General features: G+C 37.6%; 1 protein-coding gene across 1 annotated transcript in view; it reads left to right on the top strand.

Annotated features, from left to right (window-relative positions):
* LOC129398107 (uncharacterized) overlaps positions 1-24,166 on the top strand; it is a 234,844-nt gene that overhangs the window by 127,771 nt on the left and 82,907 nt on the right. The window lies entirely within an intron of this gene.

Here is a 24,166-nt window from a genome sequence, read left to right as displayed (position 1 = left end):
TTACACACAAAAGTTAATTGAAGATGGATTAAAGACTTAAACATAAAACCTAAAACCATAAAAACCCTAGAAGAAAACCTAGGCAATACCATGCAGGACATAGGGATGAGAAACGACTTCATGACTAAAACACCAAAAGCAATGTCAACAAAAGCCAAAATTGACAAATGGGATCTAATTAAACTAAAGAGCTTCTGCACAGCAAATGGAACTATCATCAGAGTGAACAGGCAGCCTACAGAATGGGAGAAAATTTTTGTCATCTATCCATCTGACAAAGGGCTAATATCCAGAATCTACAAAGAACTTAAACAAATTTACAAGAAAAAAACAACCCCATCAAAAAGTGGGCAAAGGATATGAAGAGACACTTATCAAAAAAGACATTTATGCAGCCAACAAACATATGAAAAAATGTTCATCATCACTGGTCATTAGAGAAATGCAAACCAAAACGACAATGAGATACCATCTCATGTCATTTAGAATGGCGATCATTAAAAATCAGGAAACAGCAGATGCTGGAGAGGATGTAGAGGAATAGGAACACTTTTACACTGTTGGTGGGAGTGTAAATTATTTCAACCATTGTGGAAGACAGTGTGGGGATTCCTCAAGGAGCTACATCCAGAACTACCATTTGACCCAGAAATCCCATTACTGGGTATATACCCAAAGGATTATAAATCATTCCACTATAAAGACACATACACATGTATGTTTATTGTGGCACTATTCACAATAGCAAAGACATGGAACCAAACCAAATGCCCATCAATGATAGACTGGATTAAAAAAATGTGGCACATATACACCATGGAATACTATGCAGCCATAAAAAAGGATGAGTTCATGTCCTTTGCAGGGACATGGATGAAGCTGGAAACCATCATCCTCAGCAAACTAACACAGGAACAGAAAACCGAACACTTGCATGTTCTCACTTATAAGTGGGAGTTGAACAAAGAGAACACATAGAAACAGGGAGGAGATCTTCACACACCAGGGCCTGTCAGGGTGGGGGACTAGGGGAGGGATAGTATTAGGAGAAATAACTAATATAGATGATGGGTTGAGGGGTGTGGCAAACCACCACATCACTTGTATACCTATGTAACAAACCTGCACGTTCTGCACATGTATCCCAGAACTTAATGTATAAAACTATTAAATTAAATTAAAAAAAATGAGTTGTGTGTAAATGTGTGTATTTACATTTGGAGTCTCTATTCTGTTCCATTGTTCTATATGTCTGTGTTTATACTAGTTTTGGGATTTTACTCAGCAAATTTTGCACCAAGTAATGCATATCTGTTGTTCCAGTGCATAGGTGTGTTATCACCCCACCAAAAAATTTATATCTCAGATGAAGTGTTTGATGTTACAATAATTGTCTATCCAAAAATGAAAGGGAGAGCTCAGATGACTAGGAGCAAAATGGCCAAATAGAAGTCTTCACTGATTGTACCCCCAAAGAAACACCAAATTTAAAAATTGTCTACAAAAAAAGCACCTTCATAAGAACTAAAAATCAGGGGAGCACTCACAATACCTGATTTTAACTTCATATCACTGAAAGAGGCACCGAAGATGAAAAGAAATACAGCCTTGAATCACTAATGCTGCCTCCCATCTCCTGGAAGCAGCCACATGGCACAGAGAGAGAATCTGTGCACTTGGAAGAAGGAGAGTTCAGCAACTGTGAGATTTTGTATTGAACTCAGTGCTGTCTTGTCACATCAGAAAGCAAAACTGGGCTGAACTCAGCCGATGCCTACCCATGGAAGGAGCGTTTAGATGAGCCCTAGCCAGAGGGCAATTGCCCATCCCAGTGGCTAGAACTTGAATTCTGGCAAGACTCACTACCATGGGCTAAAGTTTTCTGGGACTCCAAATAAATTTGAAAGGCAGGCTAGGCCACAAGGACTGCAAGTCCTAGGCAAATCCTACTGCTGAGTGGGGATCAGAGCCAGTGGACTTGTGGGCATCATGCAAACTAATGAGACCCCAGCCAGGGTGGCTAAGGGAGTGCCTGTGGTCACTCCTCCCCTAACCCCAGGCAGCACAGCTTGTGGCTCTAAAAGAGACCCCCATCCTTCTGCTTAAGGAGAGAAGGGGGAAAAGTAAAGATAAGTTTGTCTTGTTTCTTGGATACCAGCTCAGCCACAGTAGGACAGGGCACCAAGTGAGCTGTTTTAGGTCCTAACTCCTGGTTGACATTACATGCCCTAGCTCCTGGATGACATTTCTAGACACACACTGGGCCAAAAGGGAACCTGTTGCCTAGAAGAGAAATACCCAGTCCAGGCAGGCCTCATCACCTGCTGACGAAAGGGTCCATGGGTCCTGAATACCCAGCATTGATTCCCTCATAGTATGCCATGGATCTTGGGTGAGACTCTGAGATGTGTTGGCTTCAGGTCAGACCCAGCCTATTTCCAGCTGTGGTGGCTATGGTAAGAGACTCCTTCTATTTGAGAAAAAGTAGGGGGAAGAGTAAAGGAGACCTTGTCTTGCACCTTAGGTACAAGCTCAGCTATAGTGGGGTAGATCATCAAGTGGGCTTCTGGGGACTCTTGTTTCCAGGCATTGGCTCTTAAACAGCATTTCTGGACCTTCCCAGGGGCAGAGGGGATCCTACTCACGTGAGTGGTGAGTTCCAGGCCTGGCAGCATTCACTGCAAGCTGACTGAAGAGCCCTTGGCCTGTAAATGAACACTTGTGGTGGCCTGGCAGAAGCCCCCATGGGATGATGGTGGTGGCAGCCATAGGGAGAGGCTCCTTGTATGGGAAGGCAAAGGAAGAGTGGGAAGGACTTTGTATTGTGGTATAGGTGCCAGCTCATTTGCAGTACAATAGAATACCAGATAGATTTCTAAGGTTTTTGACTCCAGTCCCTGGCTCCTAGATGGCATCTGTGAGCCTGCCCAGGTCCTTGGGTGAACTTGCCACCCTCAAGGGAAAGACACAAGCCTGTTTAGTTTTTCTGCCTGCTGATTATAGAGCTCTAGGGCCTTGAGTGAACATAGATGGTAGCCAGTTAGTGGTTATAGTGGGCATTGGTTGAGGCCCAGTGCTGTAGTGGCTTCAGGTCTGACCCAGCACAGTCTCAGTGGTGGTGGGCACAGGGGTGCTTATGTTACTCACCCCCAGCTCCAGAGGCTTAGCATAGAGAAAGAAAGACTCCATTTGTTTGAGAGAAAGTAAGGGAAGAGAACGAGAATCACTGCCTGGTAATCCAGAGATTTCTTCCAGATCTCATCCAAGACCACCAAAGGGGTACCTCTATGAGTCTGAAAGAACCATAACATTACTGGGCTTGGGGTGTTCCCTAATGCAGATATGGCTTTGATAACAACACCCAAGTCCATTTGAATATATGAAAAGCCTTCCCAAGAAGGATGGGTACCAACAAGCACAGGCTGTGAACGCTACAATAAGTATCTAACTTTTCAATGCCCAGACACCAACAAACATCCACAAGTATCAAAACCAGTCAGGAAAACATGATATCACCAATTGAACTAAATAAGTCACCAGGGACCAATCCTGGAGATACAGAGATATGTAACCTTTCAGACAAAGAAATTTAAAAAAGCTGTTTTGAGGAAACTCAAAGAAATTTAAGATAACACAGAGAAGGAATTCATAATTCTACCAGATAAAGTTAAAATGATATTGAAATAGTTAAAAAGAATCAAGCAGAAACTCTGGAGTTAAAAAGTGCAATTGACATACTGAAGACTGCATCAGAGTCATTCAATAGCAGAATTGATCAAGCAGAAGAAAGGATTAGTGAGCTCAAAGACACGCTATTTGAAAAAGACAAAGTCAGAGAAGACTGAAAAGAAAAAAAATAAAAAAGAATGAATTATGCCTACAAGATGTAGACAATAGCCTCAAAAAAGCAAATCTAAGAGTTATTGGCTTTAAAGAGGAGGTAGAGAAAGAGATCAGGGTAGAAAGTTTACTCAAAAGATAATATCAGAGAATGTTCCAAACTTATAGAAAGATATCAACATCCAAGTACAAGGCTATAGAATACCAAGCAGATTTAACCCAAAGAAGACTACCTGAAGGCATTTAATAATCAAACTCCCAAAGGTCAATGAAAAGGAAAGGATTCTAAAAGCAGCAGGAGAAAAGAAACAACATACAATGATGCTTCAATATGTATGGCAGCAGACTTTTCAGTGGAAAATTTACAGGTTAGGAGAGAGTGGCATGACATATTTAAAGCTAAGAAGAAAAAAACCTTTATTCTAGAATTGTATATCTGGCAAAGATATTCATCAAGCATGAAGAAGAAATAGAGGCTTTTCCAGGAAAACAAAAGCTGAGGGCTTTCATCAACACCAGATTTTTCCTATAATAAATGCTAAAGGGAGTACTTAAATCAGAAAGAAAAATATATTAATGAGCAATCAATAATCACCTGAAAATACAAAACTCACTCAATAATCACCTGAAGGTACGAAACTCACTCATAATAGTGAATACACAAAACAACACAGAATATTATAACGCTGTATCTTTGGTGTATAAACTATTCTAATCTTAAGTAGAAAGACTAACAAATGAACCAGTCAACAAAAGGTACAACAAATTTTCAAGACTGAAACAGACCAGTAAGATAAATAGAAACAACAGAAAGTTAAAAAGTGTGGGAACAAAGTTAAGATATATAGTTTTTACTAGTTTTCTTTTAGTTAGCTTCTTTGTTCACTTGTTTATATATGCAGATGTTGTTAGCAGTTTGAAATACTGGGTTATAAGATAGTATTCATTTGCAAGCCTCAAGGTAACCTAAAATGAAAAAACATAGAATAGATACAACAGAAAATAAAAAGAAACTAAACATATTACCAGAGAAAATAATTTTCACTAAAAGGAAGACTGGAAGGAAGAAAAGAAAGAAGAGAAAACTGTAATATAACCAGAAAGCAAATAACACAATGGCAGGAGTCAGTTCTTACTTATCAGTAATAACATTGAATGTAAATGGACTAAATTTTCCAATAAATAGACATAGAGTGGTTGAATTCATAATAGTAAAGATCCAATGACCTGTTGCCTACAAGAAACACTTCACCTGTAAAGACACAAATAGACTGAAAATAAGTGGCTGGAAAAAGTTATTACTTGCCAATGGAAACCCAAAAAGCAAGACACTTTGGGAGCCTGAGACAGGTGGATCACTTGAGCTCAGGAATACAAGACTGGCCTGGGCAACATAGTGAAACCCCCATCTCTACAAAAAAATACAAAAATTAACTGGGTGTGATGGCATATGCCTGTAGTCCCAGCTACTTCAGGGGCTGAGGCAGGAGGATTACATGAGTCCAGGAGTTTGAAGTTGCAGTGAGCCATGTTGACCCCACTGGACTCCAGGCTAGGTGACAGTGAGACCCTGTCTCAAAATAAATAAATAAATAAATAAATAAATAAATACATACATACATACATACATAAAATAAATAAAAACCTGGAGTAGTTTTATAAGACAAAATAGATTTCAAGACAAAATGTGAAGAAGAGACAAAGAAGGCCATTATGTAATGATAAAGGGGTCAATTCAGCAAGGAGATGTGGCAGTTGTAAATATATATGTGTATATATATACACTCAACACTAAAGCACCCAGGGCTATAAAGCAAGGATTATTAGAGCTAAGGAGAGAGACAAACCTCAATACAATAATAGGTCTAGACTTTCACACCCCCTTTCAACATTGGACAGATCTTCTGGACAGAAAATTAACAAAGAATATCCTACTTTATCTATACTACAGACAAAATGGATCTAATAGATATTCAGGGAACATTTCATCCAGTGGCTGCAGAAGGCACACTTTTTCCTCAGCATGGATTATTCTAAAAAATACACCATATGTTAAGTTACAAAACAAGGCTGAAAATATTCAAAAAAATAAAAAAAAAATCTAGCCTCTTTTCTGACCACAGTGGAATAAAACTAGAAATCAATAACAAGAGGAATTTTGGAAACTATACAAACACACCCAAATTCAACAATATGCACCTGAATGATGAGTGGATTAATAAAGAAATTAAGAAAAATTTTGAAAAATTTCTTGAACAAATGATAAGGAAAACACAACATACTAAAACCTATGGGGTACAGCAAAAGAAGTACTAAGAGGGAAGAGTATAGCTATGAATGAGTACACCAAAAAAGAAGAAAAATTTCAAATGAACAATCTAATGATGCATCTTAAAGAACTAGAAAAACAAGAGCTAGCTGAACCCAAAATTAGTAGAAGAAAAGGATTAATAAAGATTAGAGAAAAAATAAATGAAATGGAAAGAAGAAACAATACAAAAGATCTATGGAACAAAAAAGTTCATTTTTTGAAAAGATAAACAAAATTAACAAATTGTTAGCCAGACTTAACTAAAAGAAACGAGACAAGACCTAAATAAAATCAGAGATGAAAAAGGAAACATTAGAACTGATACTGCTGAAATTCAAAGAAACATTAGTGGCTAATATGAGCAACTATATGCCAGTAAATTGAAAAATCTAGAAGAAATAGAAAAATTCCCAGACACATACAACCTTCTAAGATTGGACAAGTAAGAAATCTGACATCAGAGCAGACAAATAACAAGTAATGAGATCGAAGTGGTAATAAAAAGCCTCCCAGTAAAGAAAAGCTCAGGACCTGATATGGTTAGGCTTTGTGTCCCCACCCAAATCTCACCTTGAATTGTAATCCTCATAATTCTCATAATCCCCACTTGTCAAGGGAGAGACCAGGTGGAGGCAATTGAATTGTGGGGGTGGTTTTCCCCATGCTGTTCTCATGATAGTGAGTGAGTTCTCACAATGTCTGATGGTTTTATAAGGGGCTCTTCCCCCTTGACTCAGCACTTTTCCTTTCTGCTGCCTTGTGAAGAAGGTTCCTTGCTTCCCTTTCACCCTCCACTGTGATTGTAAGTTTCCTGAGGTTTCCCCAGCCATGCTGAGCTATGAGTCAATTAAAACTATTTCCTTTATGAATTACCTAGTCTCGTGCAGTTCTTTATAACAGTATGAAAATAAACAAATACCCTGAATTTGTACTACAGAAAGTGGGGTGCTGCTATAAAGATACCCGAAAATGTGGAAGATACTTTGGAACAGGGTAACAGGCAGAGGTTGGAACAGTTTGGAGGGCTCAGAAGAAGATAGGAAGATGTGGGAAAGTTTGGAACTTCCTAGAGACTTGTTGAGTGGCTTTGACCAAAATGCCAATAATGATATGGACAATGAAGTCCAGGCTGAGGTGGTCTCAAATGGAGATGAGGAACTTGTTGAGAACTGGAATAAAGGTGATTCTTGCTATGCTTTCACAAAGAGACTAGTGGCATTTTGTCCCTGCCCTAGAGATCTTTGGAGCTTTGAACTCGAGAGAGATGATTTAGCATATCTAGTGGAGGAAATTTCTAAGCAACAAAGCAAAGATGTCACTTGGGTGCTTTTAAAAGCATTCAGTTTTATGCATTCACAAAGAGATTATTTGGAATTGGAACTTATGTTTAAAAGGGAAGCAGAGCATTAAAGTTTGGAAAATTTGCAGCCTGATGATGTGACAGTAAAGAAAAACATATTTTCTGAGGAGAAGTTCAAGCCAGCTGCAGAAATTTGCACAAGTAACAAGGAGCCAAATGTTAACGACCAAGACAAGTGGGAAAATGTCTCCAAGGCATGTCAGAGGTCTTCCTGGCAGCCCTTCCAATCACAGCCCCAGAGGCCTAGGAGAACAATTGGTTTCCTGGGCTCAGCTCAGGGCCTTGTGGCTTTCTGCAGTCTTGGGACTTGGTGCCCTGCATACCAGCTGTGGCCACATGCAGCTCAGGCTGTTGCTTCAGAGAGTGCAAGCCCCAGGCCTTGGAAACTTACACATGGTGTTGGGCCTTCAGGTGCACAGATGTCCAGAGTTGAGATTTGGGAACCTCTGCTTAGATTTTAGAGGATGTATGGAAATGCCTGGGTGTCCAGGCAGAAGTTTGCTGCAGGAGTGGTGCTTTCATGGAGAACCTCTTCTAGGGCAGTGCAGAAGGAAAATGTGAGGTTGGAGTCCCCACACAGAGTCACCACTTGGGCACTGCCTAGTGGAGCTGTGAGAAGAGGGCCACCATTCTCCAGGCCCTAGAATAGTAGAACCACTGACAGCTCACACTGTGCACCTGGAAAAGCCACAAACATTGCCACCCTGTGAAAGCAGCCAGGAGGGGGTATATATCCTGTGAAGCCACAGAGGCAGAGCTGCCCAAGGCTGTCAGAGCCAACCTCTTGCATCAGTGTGACCTGGATGTGAGACATGAAGTCAAAGTAAATCATTTTGGAGCTTTAAGAATTGACTGCCCACTCAATTTTGGACTTGCATGGGGCCTGTAGCCCCTTTGTTTTGGTCAATTTCTCCCATTTGGAACAGGTATATTTACCCAATTCCTGTACCCCCACTGTATCTAAGAAGTAACTAACTTGCTTTTGATTTTATAGGCTCACAGGGAGAAGGGACTTGTCTTGTCTCAGATGGGACTTTGGACTTGGACTTTTGGGTTAATGCTGAAATGATTAAGACTTTGGAGACTTTTTGGAAGGCATGATTGGTTTTCAAATGTGAAAGGCATATGACATTTGGTAGGAGCCAGGGTGGAATGATATGGTTAGGCTTGTGTCCCACCCAAATCTCATCTTGAATTGTATAATCCCCATAATCCCCACATGTCAAGGGAGCAACCAGGTGGAGGCAACTGAATCATGGTAGTGGTTTCCCACATGCTGTTCTTGTGATAGTGAGTAAGTTCTCATGAAATCTGATGGTTTTGTGAGGGGCTCTTCCCCTTTCACTTGGCACTTCTCCTTCCTTCTGCCTGTGAAGGAGGTGCCTTGCTTCCCCTTTGCCTTCTGCCATGATTGTAAATTTCCTGAGGCTTCTCCAGGAATGCTGAACTGTGAGTCATGTAAACCTCTTTCCTTTATAAATTACTCAGTCTTGAGAAGTTCTTTAAGGCAGTATGAAAACATATTAATACAGGACCCAATGGCTTCACTGATGAATCCAACCAAACACCAAGGAACTAATATCATTTCTACTCAAACTGTTCCAAAAAATAGAGGAGGAGTGAATTCTTCCAAACTTATTATATGAGGTCAATATTACCCTGATATCAAAATGAGACAATGGCACATCAAAAAAAAAAAAAAAAGAAAAAGAAAACTACAGGCCAATATCACTGATTAATACTGATGCAAAAATTCTAAGCTAAATACTGGAAAATAGAGTTCAACAACATATTAAAATATCATTTGTCATGACTAAGTGGGATCTATCCTAGGAATTCAAAGATGCTTCAGCATATACAAATCAATCCATGTGATGCATTATATCAACAGAATGAAGGACAAAAAATATAATCATTTCCATCGATGCTGGGAAAACATTTGATAAAATTCAACGTCCCTTCAGGATAAAAACCTCAAAAAACTTAGTATTGAAGGAGCATACCTCAACATAATAAAAGTCATATATGAGAGATCCACAGCTAGTATCATACTGAATGAGAAAAAACTGAAAGCCTTTCCTCTAAGATCTGGAACACGGCAAGGATGCTGACTTTCACCACTGTAATTTTTCATAGTACTGGAAGTCCTAGCTTAAGCAATCATACAAGAGAAAGAAATAAAGGGCACCCAAATTGGAAAGGAATAAGTTAACTTATTCTTGTTTGCAGATGATAGGTCTTATATTTGAAAAAACCTAAAGACTCCACCAAAAAACAATTAGAACTGATATACAGATTCAGTAAAGTTACAGCATATGAAATCAACAGACAAAAATCAGTAGCATTTCTACGTGCGAACAACAAACAATCAGAAAAAGAAGTCAAGAAAGTAATCCCATTTACAATAGCTACAATTAAAATTAAATGCCTACATATTAACCGAGGAAATGAGAAATCTCTACAATGACATCTATAAAACATTGATGCAGGAAATTAAAGAGGACAAAAAAATGGAAAGATATTCGATGTTCATGGGTTGGAAGAGTCTTTATTGTTAAAATGTCCATTCTACTGAGAGCAATCTACAGATTTAATAAAATCCATATCAAAATACCAAAGACATTCTTCACAAAACTAGAAAGCAGCCTCAAAATTTATATGAAACCACAAAAGACCCAGAATAGCCAAAGCTATCGTAAGTAAAAAGGACAAAACTGGAGGAATCCCATTACCTGACTTCAAATTACACTCCAGAGATATAGTAACCAAAATGGCATGGCACTGTCATAAACACGGACACATCAACCAATGGAATAGAACAGAGAGCCCAGAAATACATCCATACAGTTACAGTATACTCATTATTCACTAAATTGCCAAGAAAGGACAAGTCTCTTCAATAAATGTTGCTGGTAAAACTGGATATCCATATGCAGAAGAATGAAACTAGACCCCTGTCTCTCACCATATACAAACATCAATCAAAATGGTTTAAATCCTTACATCTAAAACCTCAAACAATGAAACCACTACAAGAAAACATTAGGGAAACTCTCCAGGACATTGGACTGGGCAAAGATTTATTGAGTAATACTCCACAAACACAGGAAATCAAAGCAATTTGGACACATGGGATCACATGAAGTTAAAGAGCTTCTGCACAGCAAAGGAAACAAACAACGAAGTGAAGATACAATCCACAGCATGGGATAAAATATTTGCAAACTACCCATTTGACAAGGGATTAAGAATCAGAATATATAAGGAGCTCAAACAACTCTATAGGAAAAAATCAAATAATCCAGTTACAAAGTGGGCAAAAGATCTGAATAGACATTTCTCAATGGAAGACATACAAATGACTAACAAGTATATGAAAAGGTGCTCAATTAACACCATTGATCATTAGAGAAATGCATATCAAAACTACAATAAGATATCACCTCACTTCACCTCAGTTAAAATGGCTTTTATCCAAAGGACAGGCGATAACAAATGCTGGTGAAGATCGGGAGAAAAGTGAATCCTTGTACACTGTTGGTGGAAATGTAAATTAGTACAACCACTATGGAGAATAGTTTCTAGGCTTCTCGAAAACCTAAAACTAGAGCAACAATGTGATCTAGCAATCCCACTCCTAGATACATTACCCAAAAGAAAAGAAATCAGTATATCAGAAAGATATGCCACACTCCCATGTTTATTGCAGCACTATACAAAATAGCCAAGATTTGGAAGCAACCTAAGTGTCTATCAACAGATGAATGGATAAAGAAAATGTTGTACATATACACAATGGAGTATTATTTAGCCACGGAAAGAATTAGATCTGGTCATTTGCAACAACACAGATGGAATTAGAGGTCATTATGTTAAGTGAAATAAGCCAGGCGCAGAAAGAAAAACTTTGCATGTTCTCACTTATTTGTGGCAGCTAAAAATAAAACAAATGACCTCATAGAGATGGAGAGTAGAAGGATGGTTACCAGAGGCTGGGAAGGATAGTCGGGGTGTTGGGGGGAAAAGTGGAGATCGTAAGTGGGTACAAAAAAATAGCTAGAAAGAATAAGACCTTGTATTTGATAGCACAACAGGGTTACTACAGTCAAAAATAATTTAACTTTACATTTAAAAATAACTGAAAAGTATAATTGGATTGTTTGTAACATAAAAGATAAAATGCTTGAGGGGATAGAGACCCTATTTATAGTGATGTGATTATTACACATTGCATGTGTGTATCAAAATATCTTATGTACCCCATAAATATATATACCTACTAGGTACCCACAAAAATTAAAACTAAATAAGAAAAAAAAAGAAATGCCTCAAGGCTACAATTCTTTACTGGGCTTATTTTCATATGCAGTACAGGCTATATTTATATATGCTTTGTTATCTTATTTTTATTCAACATGGAATGTTTTTCAACATAAATGTCCTTATCTTCTTCAAATCCCCAAATTTATGCACTGAGAAATACCACTTCTGTTACTTTTGTTTTTCATTTATCTATAACATTATTATTTTAATTTGGGTACTTCCAATTAATAACTAAAATGACAACTGGCTTCTGAACAAATCACTTGGTAATGAAGATTCTAGATTACTTATAGTTGACTTCTTATTATTTGATAATGGTACGGCATCACATTATATAGACAAAACTTTCTTTAACAAAAGCTGTAAAGCCATTTGTTAAAACTGGCCAGCATTAAAGATAGGTCATAGAAAGGACAAGTTTTTTCGGCAGCTGAAAGTGCCTCAAATGGAGGCTTTTAAAAAAGATTTGTCAGACCAAACCTATTTTTAATATGAAAGTTGAGTGACTTGAAAGTTCAGAAATGATGGAGTAACTGCTGTGGAAGTAATCACACCATCTCTCGCTTACCAAATTAGTGTTACACCCACTATAATAATGATGGCTTGATGGCAATAGATGAATGGATACTTTGGACAAATTATGTAGTATGGGAACACTGCTATGACTAAAGAGGGCCCTTTTCAGTGCTATGCTTCATGGTGAGAAGCTTTGTTACCAGAAGGAGAAATAGAAAGGAAAGTTACCCTGGTGATGGTGATGGGGGTAGGGATAGGACTAAAGTTAACAAAAAGTATTCAGACCTTAAAATACTGAGGTGACTAATCCAGCTTGTTTAAGCTTTAGGCCTTTCCTTGTTAATGTAGGCACCATCCGGTCATCATTTAATAGTATTTATAAATGTCTATTAATAGTATTAAACATTATAGTATATTTAATGTATAGTATTAATAAATATTAAATAATAAATATTAAATAATAAATTAAATACTATTATAGTATTAAATGTACAGTATTATACATATAAATGTATATTATACATATATAGTATCAAATGTATAAATTAAATACTATAAAATGTCTGTTTAATAGTATTAATCCTCACACAGAACTTAGTTTAGACCCTTGCTCTTCAAAGTGTGACAGTCCACAGACAAGCAATCTGAATCACCCGGGAGCTTGCTGAAAATTGCTGGATCTTGAGCCCGTTTCAGGCCACAGACCTATGGAATCATAATCCGCATTTTACAAAGATCCCAGGTGATTCATCTGATTCATTCCTTAAAGTTGGAGAAGCACAGTGAGTGCTGTACTTTAAGGTGGGTAAGAATCACCTGAATATCTATTAACATGCAGCTTCTGCTTTCGTAGTTATAGGGAGCCTGAGATGCTGCAAGTCTGAGAAGCTCCCAGGTGATGCTGATGCTGTGGGTTGCTGGACCACGCTTTGAGCAATAAGGACCACTGACGGGCTCCCAAATTTTCTGATGAGAAGAATAATCCAAGGAATTTGTTGAAAATTCAAAATTCCAAGCATCTTATTAGAACCACTAAATTACATCTCTGCCACTAACTAGTTGTGTGACTTTGGGCACAGTATTTAACACTTCTGAGTTTCAGTTTTCCCATATGAAAATCGGAATAATATCTACTCGTGTTTGGGGACTTAGATCATATATATAAGGAAGCTAGCATAGCATATGAGACACAAGAGATACCCAAAAACTCATAGGTTCTGTTTCTTCTATTACTACCACAAATTACAGTTTGGCTGCTGCATGTGTATGTGTTCCTAACTACCTTATAGAAAACTGAAGGGCAAAGAGAACATTTGACTTTTTAAATTTTCTTTCAGTTCTCAAAATGGTGCAGGTATTTGGACATAGGTCTAAAAGTTCCACATTAAGATAAAATGTGAAACTCAAATATAAGCTAAAGAAGTTCTGCCCTTAGAGTTAGGAGCCAAACACACACATGAAGCACAGAGTACAAGCTGTAGAAGCATTTCCCAAATGGTGTGCTGTAGAATTTTGATCTTGGGTAATGCATGCTGAAAAAAAATTGATTTGAGTTGAAATTAGTTTAGGAAACACTGGTATTTATAGCCTCCTCCTGATAAACAACTAATATTAAAATATTGCAGTAAAGAACCCTGTTTAACTTATTGAACCAAGTGTTTTCCACATTTTGACTATGAAACATTTTTTCACCTAACACCTGTGCACAAGACCAGGGACTGGTGTAAGAACTCATTAGCATGACCTTCAGAGACAGCTGTCTAACAGTTCTCTGCTCTCTTTTCAGCAGCTCTATGTCAAGAAGATATCATTAGTACTGTAAAGTACTAATCCTGGCTGTGTTAAGCAAGGGAGGGCAGGGATGATAAATGAAAACTGTGTCTATGTCTTCATATGTTTATTCTGTACCTGACTTTTTGTAATATTTTATTTTGACGAGTTGTACTTGGCTCAGATGAGGTTGTCCCAAGCTCGTGTCTAGACTAGTCTGTTAGAAGAACTGCTCCACCCATATGTATATAAGTATGTATATAAAATTCAAATCTGTGGCTTAATTTGGAGAAGAGCAGCGGAGCCTCACTCAATTCATGCTAAGGTAGTGAGAACTGGGTTTCTATGTGGTTACAGCTCCTTCTGGCCAGGAAAATGTTGCTGATAACACTAATGCAGCTCTTTACTGACTTGCTTCTCTATCCTTGAGATAAGTCAACCTAGTATGTGATGTTTGTGCCTGGCCTTTCTATCAACTTAAACCTGTTCTTGGCATTTGTTAATATTGGGGACATACAATCCAGTAAATGCCAGAAATAATTTTCCAGGAAGAACAAACTTCTTTTAATTTAGAAGCAGTTTATATCTTCCTATGGTTTTACGAAGCTATCATTGTCAAATTTAGCAGGTAAAAACCATATTTGAATGTAAAAATTACATTGTGAAATTAGAGTCTCGTAACCAACTGCCACCAAATTAACTTGCCAGATTAATTGTGCTCTCCATTGAGTTGTATGCTAACCAAGAATAAATTGTGCTTGGTCTCAAACTTGTTTATGTTAGTTGTACCCTAACTCTAACCTTATACTTTCATAATTTAAGTAAATATTACATATTCTATGAAAAGAATGCAGGAGAGGATTGTTATTGAATTTTTTGTGTAAAAAAGCTAGACAAAATGTAAGCTGCCTCCCCACTTCCCCCAAATAGGCATCAAATCTACATAAAGTAAGCTGCCAAATTATTACTGTAGAATTAGGTGTAGACAAAACTGTTATAAAGGTTGAGGCAGGAGCAGTAATAAAAATCTGGAAGAATTCTTCACTCAGGGGGTATTGCAAATGCCTGTAAGTTCACTTACAGACATTAAAACTTGACGTCATAGATGATGTATTATCCAATTATAAATAGACAATGCAGAATTTCAACCAGTGAATCTGAATGCTAATGAGAAGTTTTGATTCTAAACCAAAATCTTAGTGAATGATTGCGCTCCTATGTGGTTTCAGTAAAAATGAAATGTACGCTGTGTGTCATTACATATCGACTTTTAATGCTTGCTTGATTTAACAATCTATCTTTCTCAGTTAACCAACCAACTTGATCAAGTCTTGTTATACTGGATAGTAGGCTTCTGTAGTATGAACAGTGCAACCAATGAAACATCTGACGGCCCCCTATAATTTTGGCTGTTCTCTTTCAGATAGCTATAGCATAGATAATGGGGTCTGGGACATGTTACTTTAAAATATGGCACCTTGGCATTTGAGGAAACTGCAGAAACAGGAAGGTCACTTTTGACTTCTCCTGCCTTCTTCCCTGAAGTAGGACATAAAAGAATTTTCTGACCTTCCTCTGAAGAAGACCTTCATTCTAGGTGAGTCTACCCTTTATTCAGAGGAAAGGAATGTCTTTGAAGATGCAGAGATGCCAAGAAGAATCTGAATAAACAGATCTTGCTCAAGTTTATTATCATTATATCATAACCTTTTGTCTTCCAATCATAATTCTGCATGACTGTACATAAAAATACACAGGTCTCACTGTTTCATTGAGTCTTCACTTTTGAAGGTCCCCATGTCTTGTAAAATTTATATTAAATGAATTTGTCTTTTTTGTCTCTTGTTAATCTGTCTTTTGTAATAGAGTCTCAGACATGAACCTAGAGAGGAGTGAGGAAAGAAATCTTTTTCTCCCCTACATGGACATACCCAAGGCTATGGAATCCTGTGCTCTCTTTAACTCCAGTTGCTGCTTCCACCTGTCAGCTTACTTATGCTCAACAGCCTGTAAGAAAAGGGTAAACGATGATGAAGATGATCTCTCCTTGTTTCTGGAGCCGGCTTATTCTTTCTATCGGTTCATGAAGCTGTTGCCTTACTGTCTCTGAATTCCTGAAGTTCAGAGATTTGCTTGCCCTAGTCATAGTGACCCAGCTTGCCTTTCTTTACACTGTATTCCCTCCTTTAAACCAGTGGCCTGCTTGGTAGCTTACAGTTCAGGTTATCTCATCTTTTTTCTCATGTCCTGTCTCATGGACCTCTCACCTGTCCTGCCCACACTTCCCATGCTTCATTTATCTCTGAGTTGAGTGTGTGTTTTGCAATCCCTTGTCTTGGTCTTTACTTGGCACTTTTGATGCTTTGGGCACAGTCTTCATCTTCTAGTTTTAAACCTCTACCCCAACTGGATGGTGAAATGATTTTGCTCTTTTTATTGTATTTTTCAACAGGTGCAGCAAACTGGAACTTAACTGCAAAGGCAGCTATGCTTTGCATTTACTGCTTTGAGTTCTGTTCTTGATGTTGTTTTGAACTGGATCTAGAGGCAAGAATAAAACTGGAGGGACTAATTTCTTGTAATTATGAAGCTTGTTCACAGGCACCATAGTTACTACCTACCATATGGTATGAGGTTAATTCTGGATTATTAATTATGTATGTATTGATTATGGTTCTGGATTTCAGGAACCAAGGCTAGGAGTTTAACCCAGCCATGGAAAGCTAGTAGATTATAATAGATAAAGAGGAGCAAGGTGGGGTGATGGTGAGTCACCGTTTCTTATTATAAAGATACACTATATTCTTGGGTCATGGTAGAGAATCAATTCAATAAAGTTATTATGAATACAAAGCTAAAAAGGATGAAATAATGCTTCTACTTAGAATGCTTTGTCTCTATGAGTTAAGTTTGTGTAGAGTTTAAACAAGGACATGGATTAGTTTAAAACATACTTTGACATAATATCATCATAGGAAGAGAACAATAATGAAAATATACATCATCTTGTAGCTCTGGTCCTCATACCATTCTCCTCAAATACTCTTGCCTGACGCTAAATTAGGGCTGTCCAATGACATAGCAAATAATCCTTATGAAAAACTACAAAGGTTACTGTGACTACACAAATGATTAACTCGAGTTGAATTCTTCAGTCTAACCATTTATTTCCAAATAGAGTTGTGCATGTCATTATATGGTTTTATAGCTCATTCGATACTGAGAATTCTAGGTCTACTGTTTGGAATTTGTCAGTTGGATTTAGACAGTACATGTGTTGGAAGTATTAATAAATATGATATAGTCTTAACTATTAAAAGATAATCTGTAGCCATTCTTTCGCTAGTATTTTTCAGTCCCTAATTAGCAAGGCAAAAGCTTAGAAATACAACTCAGTGATGCAGAAAATAAACACAGAGTATACTAAATGCTATGCTAAAAACAATGAACAAAATCTAATATTCTGGGGATAGGGACAGGAGTAATTCTCACAAGAGAAAAAGACACAGTGTCTTTAGGTAAAGTAATACTGGTAGTAAAAGCTCCCCATTTTATACAATGAGGTATAACAGCAGAACAGTGTAAATGGGCTCTCCAGATAACTTAGGGAAAGAACAACATACTGTGCTATTCAGCCAGTAGTTACAGGCAAAAGGTCCAGGCATATTAAGAATCCATCCTATTGGTAGTAGTAAGCCATTCTTGGCCACTTCTACTTGATATAATAAAGGGCGATAATTCAAACAGAAGAGATTTAAGTGAATTTGCCTTGTGTTTACTAGCAAATGCCAAGTAGCAACAGCCTAAATTACATTAATTTTTGGATACATTGATTTTTAACATCATGTGAAGATTTTATAGCACCCATCAAGGATTCCCTTCATTGATGTACATAAAATGCTGTATCCAAGAATTTTTTCAATTTAAAAAGCTACCTTGCAAGATTGATTTGGAAACTCTTGTGTGCTCAAAATATAAGATAAAACACAACTCCAAAGATCTCAGCATAATGTGGCTTCTTTTGACAGAAAAAATACAATAATATTGGGCATACCTGGGGGTTCTCATGAGGTCTGCTTCCTTCTTCCAAACTAAAACCTCCTGTCCTTCTTCCAAACTAAAATAAATAGGTGTTGTCTTGAGAATACCTCAAGATGTATCTTTTGGGGTATATTAGCAGCAGGCAAATACACTAATGCCTATAAAGTTGTGATTACATAAATCATATATATGGTAGTGATTCTGCTTTGAGCAACTGGTCTGGATTTTCCATTGTATAACATTTTTAACACTGAGCTTACATGCACTGTATCATAGCCTTGCCTCTTCCTTAGAAGACTATCAGAACCAAGTTGTCTGTTCTGACTAAACCTCTTTAGTTACACATGCTCTCCTCAAAGGGATAATTATTATCTCTTTGGGGGAGCTGAGACGCTAAAGCAAACTTTTTCTTTCTTATCACTCCATTTGAACTTGACCTGCAGAAAAAGCTGAAACTTTAAACACAGCCTCCTGGTCACAGATGTGGACCTCTGCCCACTTCTTAGTCACTTTTAACTCTCAGCCTCTTTTGCTTCTCGTAGGCAGAATGACATGAGGCAAATGGGATGGTGATCTGCAGCAAGAATGTCAAAAGAACAATTGGCAATTAATATTTTGTCAGTGTTTCTCCAGGAAAGGAAATACTTTGATCCTAGATGATAGGCTACATTTATGGACAGAAAAATAAGAGGGAAAACCTCTGAGGAAATAAAAGAATTTGCTATGAATATCCTTCTACAGCAAGAAACTCCATTATCTTTAAGTCTGTGCCTATAAAACCAGGTCACGTTTGCTCTTCTAGGTGGATTACTCACAGGAATTTATTGCTATCTCTTTTTTCCCCAGCCTTTTACCTTTATTCCATTCAGATGATTACTCTTACCTCTACCCTTGAGGACTAGTCTTTGCTTAAAATAAATCATGAGCTATTGACTGGGGAAAATATGTTAGTTTGATGTGTTATTTGATCCCATTTACTGCCTAGACTCTTTGCTTTGATTTGCACACTGATGCCTCATTTTCTTGCCAGAGTTTTGTCTTTTGCTCGAGCTGTAAATCCCTTTATTTGGGTAGCTGCCCTAAATTCTTGATCTGTTGAGTTCTGATCTTTAAATACAGTTTTAATTTTGTGCTGGAGTGTATGTGTGTGTGTCTTTGCCCAGGTAATAAGTTAATACATTTAGATGGGTCATTGGTTCATTTTTCCGTCTTCAAAACAAGGCTGGCTTTGGTGTGTGTTCATAGGCATGTAGATTTCTCACAGACAAACCTCTGGATACTCTAAACGTGGGTGTTAGCAATTTTGCACTGCCTTTTACTTCAAAAGGTTATGCGACAACTTACAAATATGCAAAATAAAACAATGAAACGAACTAAAAAATGAGTTAATCAGAAAAGAGAGAAATAGAATTAGAGAAATAAGATGAAACCAGGGATGAGGTTAGCACACAAAATGCATGCTGAGGCCTTCCCCACTTGCTGCACTTGGACCACAGGTTTACCTTTGAATCTTCTAGCAGCCAATCTGGAGAAATAAACATAAAAATACATAATTTGCTGTGAATATGATTAAAACTCAAAATAAGGACAATTATTCTCAATGTTTATTCCTATGAGAATGTTTGCTGTGTTTTCATAAAGACCATTCTGTGACATTTAATGAATCATCAGTAATGTCCTCATGCTGAGACAACAATGAATATCCCAGAATTGTTTCTTTTTGCATCCCTCAATGTGCATTGCTAACATAATTATTAAGCACAGTTAATTCAGTAAGAGCAGTTTTACAGGGATCAGACAATGTGGTCAAGCTGCATAGCTCTCACAGTTTCAACTTAATGTAGGACAAACTGAAGTTTACAATTTATGGGCCACTTATTCAAAGTTTAGAAAATCCTTAAATAGTGCTTCTGTCAATGGAATTTTGACAGTAACTTGGAGGACATGGGCATGAGGCTATGATTACAAGTTCCTGGAGTGCAGACAATCCATTGTTGCCTAAATTCAGAATCTTATTCCTTAATAGACAGGTGAGCTGGAAAATAGGACTGACATTCTCTTTTCAGATTTAAGGACCCTAATGACAATCTGATTTCCTAATAGAAGTGAACCTAGGTAATTCACATGCAGAAGATAATATTTTGCTTTGCTCAACCACAGTGAAAAATTAATGATGCAAGCAAGAAAGTTCTATTTCTTGGAGCCTAACTGTAATAACTTTAGCCTAGAAATTTTCTGGAGTGAGTGTTAGAAAAAGCCAGTTCAACCATAAAAATAATGCAGTAAGCATCTATGAAATATCCAGCTTTAAATATAGAATTTCTTGGTGAACTTTTCAAGGCAAACTGATTGCAAAATATACCTTTAATAATCTCAGTGATTTCATTTGCTCCTATATTGCTGTAAGATATAAGCCAGTTAAATTTTGGGTGATGTCTATTCAAAAATGAAGAAATTGGCTTCTGAATGGTTAATATATCACCAATCTTCCTGGCAGTAACTGGACCATGGCACACTTTGTCAGCATATTTTACTTCTATCTTTTAATTAATTGTACTAATTGATTCTTTGATTTTACTGAATTGTTTTAATCAAACTTATTTCTACTTAGCAGCATTGTTTTTCCTACATAACTTAAAATATTGTGCAAATTTCACCTCCCCATTTCCCTACCTTTTGCATATAAGTTACTTAGTTTGAGACACTTTGTGGGCTTTTTGTATCAAGAAAAGAAAGTTTCCTAGAAGCTCTATAGAAGACTTTTGTTTGTGTTATGTTAGCCAGGACTGTGTTACCTGACCATTCCTAGTTGCAGTGGAGACTGGGAAAGCAAGTGTTTAGCTTTTCCAGCATCTAGAGTGGAGGCACACCAGTGAGAATGGGAATGGGAGCTAGGGTTACTGACTTGCATGATTTCTACAACAGCTTTCTATGCCATATAACAAAGATGGTGGTGGAAGTAGGATTACAGGATAAGGGAAGGGCATTTAGATATTTGCATCAATAAATGGATGAGGTGGGGGTTGGGACATGCGAGGATAACTTACTCGGTAGAGTCAAGGCAAAGTCAGGAGGAGGTTCAATAATTATAACTTAGAAGTTCTTACTCCTCCACTTGAGTTTTAATGCAGTAAACTGCTATGCACTTCTTGATATTAAGGCATTTCTATAGTCATTTAGCTCTAAAAATGGATAAGAAGGGTCTCAAATTTGGTATCTTGCCTCTAAATGAGGTATTCAATAGAAAATATTTTGGAAAAAACACATCACAAAGAAAAAGTGATGAATTATTATGTAAATTGAATAAATAGGTAAAATAGTCACGTTCTTTCTCTCCCATTTTATAGTAGAGATTTATTCAAGAACATTATTTTGTAATACTTATCAGATTAAAAGCATATTGAGAAAAAGAAAAATATTCATACTTTCATCATTTGAAACCGTTTCATCATTTGAAGCTGTTTCTATCTTAGGAAGACATCAGGTAGGATGTTTTTGGCAGGAAATAACAAAATCTTCATCTAATGACTTAAAAAATAGGAGATGTACTTTAACTTATATGTACCTAGGTAGGGCAGGTACAGAGTTCCTTCAGATTACTTTTGCCCTTGTCTGAGAAGCCCTTGACTCCAGTCTTTTCTTTCTGTTAGTGCCATCTGTGGTCTGGTAGCAAAATTACCACAGTTCCAAATGGTACAAAAAAAAACCAGGTTTCTACAGAGGAGCTTAGTTTTAAGAGCTAAGATTTCAAAGAAAAATCTTAGATGGACTTCATTGGAATCATCTGGGGACTTGCTAGGATGAAATTTCCAGGCCTACTCTAGACTTCCTAAATCAAAAACTCTGGGAGTGGGGCCCAGTGTTTTAACAAGTCCTCTAGGTAATTCTTGGCTGGCTGAAGTTTGAGAACCACTGGCTCAGACCAGTAATTCTAAATCCTAGCTGTACATTAGAATCACTCAAGGAGGTTTAAGCACACCAGACACCAGAGTCTTATCCCAGAACTGTCCATTTTTGAGGGAGGCTGAGGTGGGAAGAGAATAGGTAGGGAACTGAGTACTGGTACCTCAAAATCTTCTGCATTAAGAGCCTCTGGTTTAGACTAATGTTGATCCACCCCTTGGGCTGGGAATGACCTGGGCCCAGACCTCCCTGAACATATGGTGAGATGGTCTGAATATTTATGTCCCTCCTAAAATTCATATGTTGAAATCCTAACCCCTAAGGGATAGTATTAGGAGGGTACAACCTTTAGGAGGTGATTAGGTCATGGAGGTGGAGCCCTCATGAATGGCATTAGTGCCCGTATAAAAGAGGCCTGAGAGGGACCTCTTCTGTCATTGAGGTTAGAGTAAGAAGATGGCTATCTCTGAATCAGGCAATGGTTTTTTACCAGAAACCAAATCTGCTGGTGCCTTAATCTTGGACTTAGCCTCCAGAACTGTAAGAAATATATATTTTTTTTGTTTATAAGTCACCCAGTCTATGGTATTTTGTTATAATAGCCTGAACAGGCTAAAACACATGGCCTGTGGAGAAGGGTAGGTACCTGCAGAGAATATGAAATATGGAAGTTAGGAAGAAGGATGGCTGTGGGTAAGTCACCAAGAGCACCTTCCACATGTTCCATAGCTCTGATCTCAACACAGACTTGAATTAATGCTTTTTTCCCCTCTTAACATTATGAAATATTTTCATGTTGTTACACAGTTTTATTTCATAATTATTGTCTTAATGTCCACGCAATAAATGGAATCACTTTTGAAGTTGAAATATGTGTAATTTTCACAAATATAAGAAATGTTCATGAAGAATATGAGGAGCTGGTGTTATATAAGCTTAAAATTACCATAGAAACATATTCTGCAAAGCTGTGTTAACAGAAGCATAGTGGACAAGTATGTGGATGATGTGTCAAACACCAGCAAACACAGCTTTTGGAAGCTGTGCTGAGTGTTTTTCTACCTTCCCGGATGACAGTATGTAGATTATTCCAAGTAAAAAAGTCTGCAAAAAGTTTCTCAGCTGTACTCTATAATTAGTAGAATACTAGTTCTTTTAGGTATGAGCTGGAAATACCATGATTCATACTGGATAGCTAAATATTTGGAAGCTCAATGCCAGATATTTCCTAACTCTCTACTGACAATGATCACATAAAGTGAAAAGAAGACCAACTGACAAATCAAAAAATAGATACCTATTAGGCATCTCTAAGACATATATACAAGACAATATGCAAGGGGCTATGCAAGAAAAGAAAGAAGAGCAAAACAAGACATGATCCCTGCTCTCAAGGCCCTTATATTGTTGCTGGGAGATGAGTCAATATACATGAAAAGGTAAATAATTTAAGGAGCCAAACAGATAACTAATAAGAGACAATGGATTTATCAAATGGCTACTATCAATAATAAAATTAATAGATATTTAATGGAAGTCTTTGGGTTATGATTATGTGGTATGAAATCATAGAGGAGTGATTGCTGCAGGATTCTAAAAGATAGACAGCCTTTAGGTCTCCATAGGGAGGATTATGAGGCAGCTTAGAAAGTCTGGGGAAAAGCACATGAAGATGTATAGAGCCTTTTGATGGTGAAGGACTATCTCAGTCTGGTTTGATGAGTGAGAAGAAGTCCATTCCTACCGTGCTTCTGGTTAAAACATCTGGTATTTTTGCATGTTAAGTATCAGCTAGAAACTTGTATAAAGTGAGGTTGTAGATACAGGAATGGGCCAGATCATGGAGGTGGTTGTGAGACATGTCATGGACTTTAGTTTTCCTGTGCCTCTGTTTCCCTATCTACAAGATAGGGATAATAATATGTAACTTGGCCAGGTGCGGTGGCTCACACCTGTAATCCGAGCACTTTGGGAGGCTGAGGTGGGCGGATCACAAGGTCAAGAGATCAAGACCATACTGGCCAACATGGTGAAACCCTGTCTCTACTAAAAATGCAAAAATTAGCTGGACATGGTGGCATGTGCCTGTAATCCCAGCTACT

This window comes from Pan paniscus, chromosome 5 (genome assembly GCF_029289425.2).
Source record: "Pan paniscus chromosome 5, NHGRI_mPanPan1-v2.0_pri, whole genome shotgun sequence".
Classification (NCBI taxonomy): domain Eukaryota; kingdom Metazoa; phylum Chordata; class Mammalia; order Primates; family Hominidae; genus Pan; species Pan paniscus.
The sequence above is the reverse complement of the archived record's forward strand: the minus strand, read 5'-3'. Positions and strand labels throughout refer to the sequence as shown.